The following is a 9,138-nucleotide window of genomic DNA, read 5'->3' on the forward strand; positions in this document are numbered from 1 at the left end:
CCTAATAAACACCCTACACAACAACTGTTGTGTCCTGCTTATTTATAACCTGAACGTTTGGTGAATGTTCATGATAATACTTTTTAATAATTTTCTTGAAAGCATACATTAGTCTATGTTTTGTTTCTGAGACTGGAGGAATCTTAATCTATGTTTTCCATTGCTGCAAGAGATCACTTCCAGGAACAGGTAATGCTCAACATATTGAAAAATAAACCAGTCCCTGGAATTCTCCTGTATTTGTTATTTAAAAGGAAGCTGAAAAATAGAGACTGTTAACAGATTTAAGAGCCATAACTAAGGTGATCCAGCCAACAGGCTTTTTACAGCCTGGAACTTCCTTGCTTTCTTTACAATCTAAGGGATGGTCTATTATAGTGATTCATTTAAAAGACTGCTTTTTTAAAACTGTACCTTTACAAGAAAAGGATAAAGAGCAAATTGCCTTCACAGTGTCTACTTATAATAATTCTCAACATTTTAAAAGATATCAGTGGAAAGTTCTCCCACAACGAATGTTCAACAGACAACCTTATGTCAATATTTTGTACAATAACCATTAGAAATAATTTCTAAAATATTTCCTCAATCTAAAATTTATTATCATATGCATGATATCTTATTAATGGATTCAGATACAGAAACCTTAGGAAAAATGTTTGATGAAGAGAATCTTTCCTTGCTCGTTACTACAAATTGCTTCTGAAAATATAGAATAGGAGATTCTATCAGTTATTTAGGACATAAGAGAGGTTTCAGAAAGTTCAACTACAGAAAGTACAAATCCGGAGAGAGCAATTACAACCCTTAATGATTTTCAAAAATTGCTGAGAGATCTTAACTGACTACGACCACACCTGGACTAACTACTCAAATGTTAAGTAATTTGCCTCAAACCTTACAAGCTGAGAATGACTTAAATATTCCAAAAATTATCAGCTGAGGTAGAGAGAGAATTGACTCTGGTAGGAAAGAAAGTTACTATGCGGATTGCTTGTATCCAAAGCTTGATTATATTTTAGTTATTTTTACCTTCTACTCAGTCTCCCACGGGAATTCTTATGCAGAATAAAGATAATTTCTTAGAATATATAATTTTAACACATAAACAGTAAAAAATTAAACACTCATGTAGAAATGGATTATGAATTGACTCTGAAAGGAAAAATGAGACTTCATCAATTAGCAAGAATAAACCCAACAGAAATTTTGATAACTTTTGCTAATGGAAAGGGGGTAATTGCTGCAGTCCTGTGGGTTACAAGCCCCAAACAGGAACAATATGGTAAATTTTGAGTCCATAGGATTCTCCAGGTGGGAGAAGAATGAAAACCACATGTTATCAAGCCGAAAATACGTAAGGATGACACCAATGACTTACATAAGGAAGATGAAGTGCATGCTGAAAAGTATTATGTAAGATCTGTGCTATTAATAGTGACCTCTGGCTTAAAGGGCAGCCCCATGTTCTAACAGACTTCATATGGAAAACCAAAGATTAAAAATAAGAGAAAATAAAGTGATCATTCCGGCAAGAAGAACAATTATTATGGCCTCCAAATAGAAGGAGGAGGATAGCAGGGCAGACTGAGGAGGGAACAGGGTTAAGGAAGAAGGAGAAGCAAAGCAGAAAAGAGATGATGTGTCAGATGACACAGTACATAGAGGTAAGGTAACCATGGCTTAGCAGCTTCAGTGGTGTGGGACCAGAGTAAAAAGTGTCCCCAAGAACACAAGTTAAGACAGGAGATGATCAGAAGTTGTTGGTCAAAGCAGAGAAACTAGAGAAACCCTAGTGACAGGAAAAATTGAAATCCCCTTCAGGGTGGAGAACACAGGGTGACTAAGGAAGCAGAAATTCCACATAAAGCACCCAACCCTTCCCTCAAGCAAGATGAGAAAGAAATCCACAAGGTGACGTCCCTTTAGCTGCTCTCACTTCCTGCTGCGTCCAGGGTTAGAAGACAGTGGTGTGAGCAGCCTCTGTGAAAACATGGAGCCAAGCAGCAGCACATGAGCGCCCTGGAGAACTAATGGCACCAGGATGCTTCTGGGAGGAAGAGATTGGTGGAATGTTGGGCATCCATAGCCAGGAAGGAGAGCACATGGAGGGGAAGGCTTTCTAGACTGTGTGTGCCACAAGGAGTGAGTTCTCAGACTCAGCAAAATGAAACCTTGACCTTGGGGAGGACTAATTGTGTGATCCTGTAGATGGTGTGAGCTGATCGTGTGTCTGTGAAGTCTCTAGTGGTCCTGTTTCCCAGCAAGGCATCTTCCTATGTTGAGGTTCTATTTATGTGTCTTGGTCTCATATGGCTTAAATTGCTGTAGTTTTAAAACGTTGTCCTTAAATAGCTGACAAAATACAAATTGGACCCTGATTAAAGAAAATGTGGTAGGTGGGATTCATTAGCACCATTTTAGGATGTAACTTTAAAAAAACTTAATTGATTTTATTGAGCTATACAGCTTTCTCTGCTCCCCTTTTGCTCCCTTCCCTTCAACTCTCTTCCATGCTCCCAATTTACTAAGGAGATCTTGTCTTTTCTACTTCCCATGTAGATTAGACCCATATTGTCTAGGTTTTCTGGGATTGTGATTTGTGGGCTGGTTTTCTTTGCTTTATGATTAAAAGCCACTTATGTGTGAGTACATATGATAATTGCCTTTCTGGGTCTGGGTTACCTCACTCAATATGATGTTTTCTAGCTCCAAAGGTTGTAGCTTTTGAGAGTCACTAAAGCCACATGTGTAGCTTTAGTGCTAAGACACTGAAGCCGTGCTCTCCTTGGGACACATGAATGCTGATATGTGCCCCATCCTCTCTTTTTCTACTGGGTCTCTCTTTGTAAATTACTTGTGTTTAAATATATATGTGTTTGCTTCTTAATAAATCCAATTCTGCTTTATACTAGCTCATCCTGAAATTCCTATCTGGGGAAAAGTCAAGAACTATGGCTTGACCTGAGTTTAGGTCTTTGAAAAGAATTCAGCCTATTGAAGGTGGCAGTGTGTAACATGTTTGTGGCCCTCACCCCAATCATGGGCATATGAAACAGTAAGAATGAACCTAGGAAACATCAGGGTAGTTAAAGAAGACTGCACGCATTACCACATGTTTCATTCACAAGAAATGGTCATTACTGGCAAACACAGGCAGAAAGTGGATTACTGGTTGATAGATGGGAGGGTGGGTGTGGGAAATGGATATTGATAATCAGAAGAAAACATAAAAATCGGGGATTGGATGGTGATGACTGTCATATAGCTACGTAAGTATACTCAAAGACACAGAATGTATGCTTCCAAACACTATTAGTATCTTTAGAAGAAGGGTTTCTGATATAAATATGTCTGTCCTGGGTCCTAGATCCTAATCTGACATCAACATGGCCAAGTGGACAAACACCCCCAGGAACTAAGCAACACTCCAGTTCAGGGATTCTCATGCTGTCTTCTGACCTCATCAGGCATGCAGTTGGTACACAGACATACTTGCAGGCAAAATATTCACACACATAAAATACATTATTTTAATTAAAATTATTTTAATTAAAAAAATAAAGAATGTGAGGCACCTTAAATGCCAAATTTGAAGAGGACTCCCTTTGGGCTGTGCAAATACAGTGTGCCCACTACCTCAGTGTCTGTTTCTGCCATTTGGCAAGGAGGAGTCCTCCAATGGAACAGTCAACACCCCAGCAGCTGGGAAAGTCTCTTCTGAGGAGTCCTTGGGAAAGTCTCTCCTGGAAGTTAGCACCAGGATTCTGTGTCAGGGTCTATGCTTGTACAGATCTAACAGGACACCTGGAGCCAACTCCGGCACAGCTGAATCTCTTGCATGGTGGAGGCATGGAATCGGCTACAGCTTCCAGGCTCTTTTGGAACCCTTGGGATGCTTCTCCCTTGGTGCCCTATCATACAGAGACCCAAAGCTCCCACTGTTTTTTTCTTTCTTCGGGACCCTGATGTTCCCCAATCCCCACCCATTCCCACCCTGCAGAAGACATTGCTGGATGAGGTCAGGCTAGTGCCTCCAACCCTGGCCTGGGACTCTAAGCATGATGTCACTACCTTGCAGTGAATGAAGAACCTACCTGAATAGGGTAGGCTGCGAGGCTGCATTCTAGGACCTTTACTGTGTGAATATATGTCACTGCGGTTGGTTTAATGAAGTTGACTGGACAATAGCTGAACAAATAAGGTTAGGCAGTCAAACTGAGTGATGGGAAGAAGAAGGGCAGAGTCAGAGGAGTTGCAAGCAGATGCAAAGAGAAGGATGGCTTATTGAAAAAAGGTACCAAGCAACATGACAAAGCATAGACAAGAACTATGGATTAACTTAAAATGCAAAAATTACCTAGTAACAAGCCTGAGCTATTGGCCAAGCATTTTTAATCATATTAAATCTCCCTGTTGGATTTTTGGGAACTGGTGGGCAGCAAAGAAATGTCCTCCTACAAACTCTATATGTCTTCACATACTTGTAAAACATGTTTTTTTTTCTTACCATATTACATTAACTGTGCAAGGTAACCCTAATGCCACATTTATTTGTGAAAAACAAGGAAGAGACTTTGGTGGGCTGGCAGGGCAATGGCTATAGTCTGCTAGGTTACAAGCCCCAAGCACCACACACACGGAAGAATTTAAATCCAAAAGATATTTTAGTTGAGAAAAGCATAAGGACCACGTGACATCAAAGTAGAAATTACAGTGAATATAAAGCCAATGACTCCATTGAAGAAGATAAAGTAGATGATGATTTGTCTTGCTGTGGGATCTGCATCCTTAAATGTGAACATTGTTTTCTTTAAGTACATGCCTGTGTTCTAGCAGATTACACATAGAAAGCAAAATGGCAAGAAGAAGGAAGAGGGGGAGGAGGAGGAGAAGAAGAAGAAGGAGAAGGAGGAGAAGGAGAAGGAGAAGGAGAAGGAGAAGAAGAAGAAGAAGAAGAAGAAGAAGAAGAAGAAGAAGAAGAAGAAGAAGAAGAAGAAGAAGAAGAAAAGAAATTGAGAAATTTTTGGTCAAAGCAGAGGAGCTACAGACAGGGACAGGGAAGGTTGAAATCCCCTTAGGGTGGAGAACACAGGGTGACAGAAGCAGAAGCTGCACGTAAAGGACGGAACCCTTCCCTCAAGCAAGATGAGAAAGAAAGCCTCAAGCTGATTCCCTTCAGCTGCTGTCACTTCCTGCTGGGTCAGGGGTTAGAAGACAAGAGGTGCAAGCAGCCTCTGTGGACACATGAAGCTAATCACAGAAAATGAGCACCCTGGAGAAGTCAATGGCACCAGAAAGCTTCTGGGAGGAAGAGATTGGTGGAAATCTGGGCATCCATAATCCAGGAAGGAGAGCACATGGAGAAGAAGGCTTTCTAGACTGAGTGTGTCACAAGATCACACCTACTACAACAAGGCCATACCTCCTATAATGCCACACCTTATGGGGCCCATTTTCTTTCAGAACATCACATTCCTCTCCCTGGCCTCCAAAGGCTCATAGCTATATCATAATACAAAAATGCATTCAATCCAACTTCAAAAGTCTCCATAGCATGTAACAGTCTCAAACTTACTTAAGAGTCTAAAGTCCAAAGTGTCTTCTGAGATTCATGTAATCTCTTAACTGTAATCCCTTCTAAAATCAAACAACAGGTCACATACTTTCAACACATAATGGAACAGGATATGCATTACCCTTCCAAATACAGGCAAGGGGGCATAGTGAGTAAATACTGGACCAAAGCAAGACTGAAAACCAACCACCTGGGAAAACTGCATCTCCATGCCTGATGTCAAAATGCTCTTCAAATCTCCCACTCCATTCAGCTTTGTTGACTGCAACACACTTCTATCTCTTGGGCTGGTTCTACTCACTGTTAGCAGCTCTCTTCATCAGGTATTCCACAACTCTGGCATCTCCAGTATCTTGGGGTTTCCAAGGCAATCCAGGCTTTACCTTTCAAGCTTCACACAATGCTCTCTCTAGGCCTCCATTCAGGGACATCCTTAATACATGCCTGGTCTCAATGGCTTTCATTGTTCTCTGGGGCAAATTGCATATCCCCTTTCTTCTCTCCTTAACTCTAAAGGCAGAACCACATGGCTGAAGGTGACAAGTTCTGCTGTTTGACGGGGATAAAAACAGCCCCATGTTCAATTACAGCTTCACCAGCTTTCTGTTTCTACCTTTACTCCCTAAGCTTGGCTGAAACTAGATCTGTAGACCAGGTTGGCCTTGAACTCATAGATCTGCTGCCTCTGCAGTGCTGGTGTTAAAGTTATGCACTACCACACCCAGCTCTAAGAGTCTCCTTAATTTCTTTTCACAAGTTGGAAACTTATCTGAACAGGATCTTGCCTTGAGTTCACCACTCACTTCCTTCTATTTCTTAATCTATTTAGCTCTTTAAACATGGGCTTTAGCCCCATTCCACTTCCTGGTGTTCATTTTCTCCTCAAACGCAATACTTTGAAGGCATCTAAGGAGCTGGAGAAGTAGCTGAGATTCTTGAAGGAAACAGGAAGTGGTCTGTCTCACTAGGCATGGCTTCAGCATATGTAAGACTTCAAAGCCTGCCTCCACTGTGACATACGTCCTCCTACAAGGCCACACATACTCCAACAAAGCCACACCTCCTAATAATGCCATTCCTTCTAGGGGCTGTTTTTTCAAACGACCAGAGATGAGTAAGTAAACTAATAGCCACTGAATATATACCTTAAAGGATGAATCAGTACCTTAAAAACAAGGGTTTCAGATATAAATGCATCTGTCCTGACACTTGGTTTCTAAGCTTTTATCAGCATGGCCAGGTGGACAAACATCCCCAGGATCTAAGAAACACTCTCACATATGAGATCTCATGTTGTTCTCTGCCCTCTCTGGGCACCAGGCATGTACCTGGTGCACAGACATACATGCAAGCAAAACATCCAAATACATAAAATATATGACTTTAATTTTAAAAATTGAAGAAGGTGGGACACCTAAGATACCAAATTAGAGGAGGTCTACTTTCCTGGGGGCCTGCAAATGCAATGTGTCCTGTCTAGGAATGGAGGACACGCTGTCCTGTACTAATTTGGCTCAGTGTCTATTTCTATCATTTTGCAAGGAGGAATCCTCCAATGGAACAGTCTACACCAACCCTCCTCGCCGTTGGCAAAGTCTCTTGAAGCATTTGTCTAATTATTCTTTATTAATAAAACCTCAGGAATCAGATATTGAGGTAAGAACCTGAATGATCAGAAAAGTGGCAGAGAAATGACCAATGATCTTGTGTCTCTCTTTCCTCAATCCAGAAAAGAATATTTCTAAATCCCTCCCTTCTATTTCCTGTGTCTCTCTATTTGTCCTTGGTCCCCAAAACCTCTTTGGCTAATTTTGATCAATTAGTAGCTAGCTCAAACCTCTGATTCAACGTAAACTTTATTGGAAGTCTCTGGAGTATCACAGTGCAATCAAAATATCCCACAATAGTCCCTTCTAGAAGTTAGCATCTGAATTCTGTATGTCTGCCCTAGGTAGACTTAACAGGACACCTGGAGCAAACACTGAATTCCTGGACTGAACAGAGGTTTGGGATCAACCATGGACAGCCACTGTGTGCTCTTTGCATCCTGTGAACTTACTCTCATATTACCCGGCCAACCAGAGACCCAAGGCCTCCCACTAGATTTTTTTTTCTCCAGGACCCACGTCCCAACCAAGCAGAGGCCAGGTCATTTCCTCTTCCCCTAGCCTGGGGCTGTGATCATGAAGTCCACACCCTGCAGAGAATAAAGAGGCTTTCTGGACAGGGTAGGCAACAAAGCAGCACTCTGGGACATCAAGCCTTGAACACTGTGCTGGGAGACTGTGATATTGGCAGGTGAGGGTGCTGGCTCAGTCCAGGGTTGTGGGTGATGTAGAGGCTACCTTTAGAAGGCTCAAACTGAGTCCAGGAATGATATTCCAGAACCTGAGATTTAGGAAAGGGATAGAGGAAAGGTGGTGTCTAATGGGTCTTTATAGAGCAGACTAAAAACCCTGGTTGGACAGTGGTAGCAACGCTGATCTTATTGCCGGGGTCCTTGAGCTGTGCTGATCCGTCTCTGTCAGGTATAAGTGCTGCAAGGTCTTAGTGGCCTTCTCCACTGTCCTTTGTCCTGCTACCTCTCTGGTCCCACTGTTGTGTTTCTTCCTGCGGCTTGTGTTTACCGGGGGCCACATGCGTGGAAAGGTTGTTTACTAGGGAAGGGGGTGTTCCACAGTGGGGGAAGGGGGGACGAAGGAAAGAAGAGAGGGGGGGAAGCAGAGAAGTGGGGAGAGAGGCAGAGGAGAAGCTGCCTCTCTGAGAGGAAGATGGAAAAGAGCAAGCTCAGGCCAGAAGCTGAAGATCAGCCTGCCTCAGCGGATGGGGGAGGGGGTGGGCGTGGCTTGTCTCTTAAAGGGATAGGGACCAAAACCATAGCACCCACCACCTAGCTCATTCGACTACCTCTGCCCTCTACTCAGGGATCTGAAAACTAATGCGTCTTTCTTCTGGACCCTTTGAGAGCTGCGGGCTCTACTCCAATTTGAGCACTACCCATCCCCACTTTTAAAATGGCACATGTTGACTGAGCACTCTAACCCCAAACTTTATCATGAGCACAGTTCAAGTGCTTGGAATCAGGGTGCCAGACATCTCCCTTGCCTTCAGAGAACTTACATGGTGGGGAGAACAATCAGTAACAGAAAGGAGTGCACTTAGGAGTGAAGAAAGAAATGGTTGAGGCAGGAGGATTATAGTCACACAGCAGGGACCTTGAAGTTGTCTTGTTCCACTGAAACAGGGACAGTTGGACAACTTGAACTCACTGACAGTGATGGATAAATGTTCTTCTCAGTGGAATAAACACTACTTTAAGGATTCAGATTTAAGGTTAAAGGGACATAAGGATGGGCAAGTTTGTAGGGGTGGCAAAAAGGTCAGAAGAGAGGACCAACCAGAGGGTAAGTCATTGAAACAAAACAGCCCCAACTTCCCTGAATATCCTTGGGAGAAATATGGGGAAGAGTAAAATGTCCTAGGCACGCTCTCAGGATGCTGTGTCCTTCTGTCTGAGGAGAGGGCAAGTATAAGTTGTGGTGTTCTGAGGCTCCCTAGGG

This window comes from Arvicola amphibius, chromosome 6, assembly GCF_903992535.2.
Source record: "Arvicola amphibius chromosome 6, mArvAmp1.2, whole genome shotgun sequence".
Taxonomy (NCBI): domain Eukaryota; kingdom Metazoa; phylum Chordata; class Mammalia; order Rodentia; family Cricetidae; genus Arvicola; species Arvicola amphibius.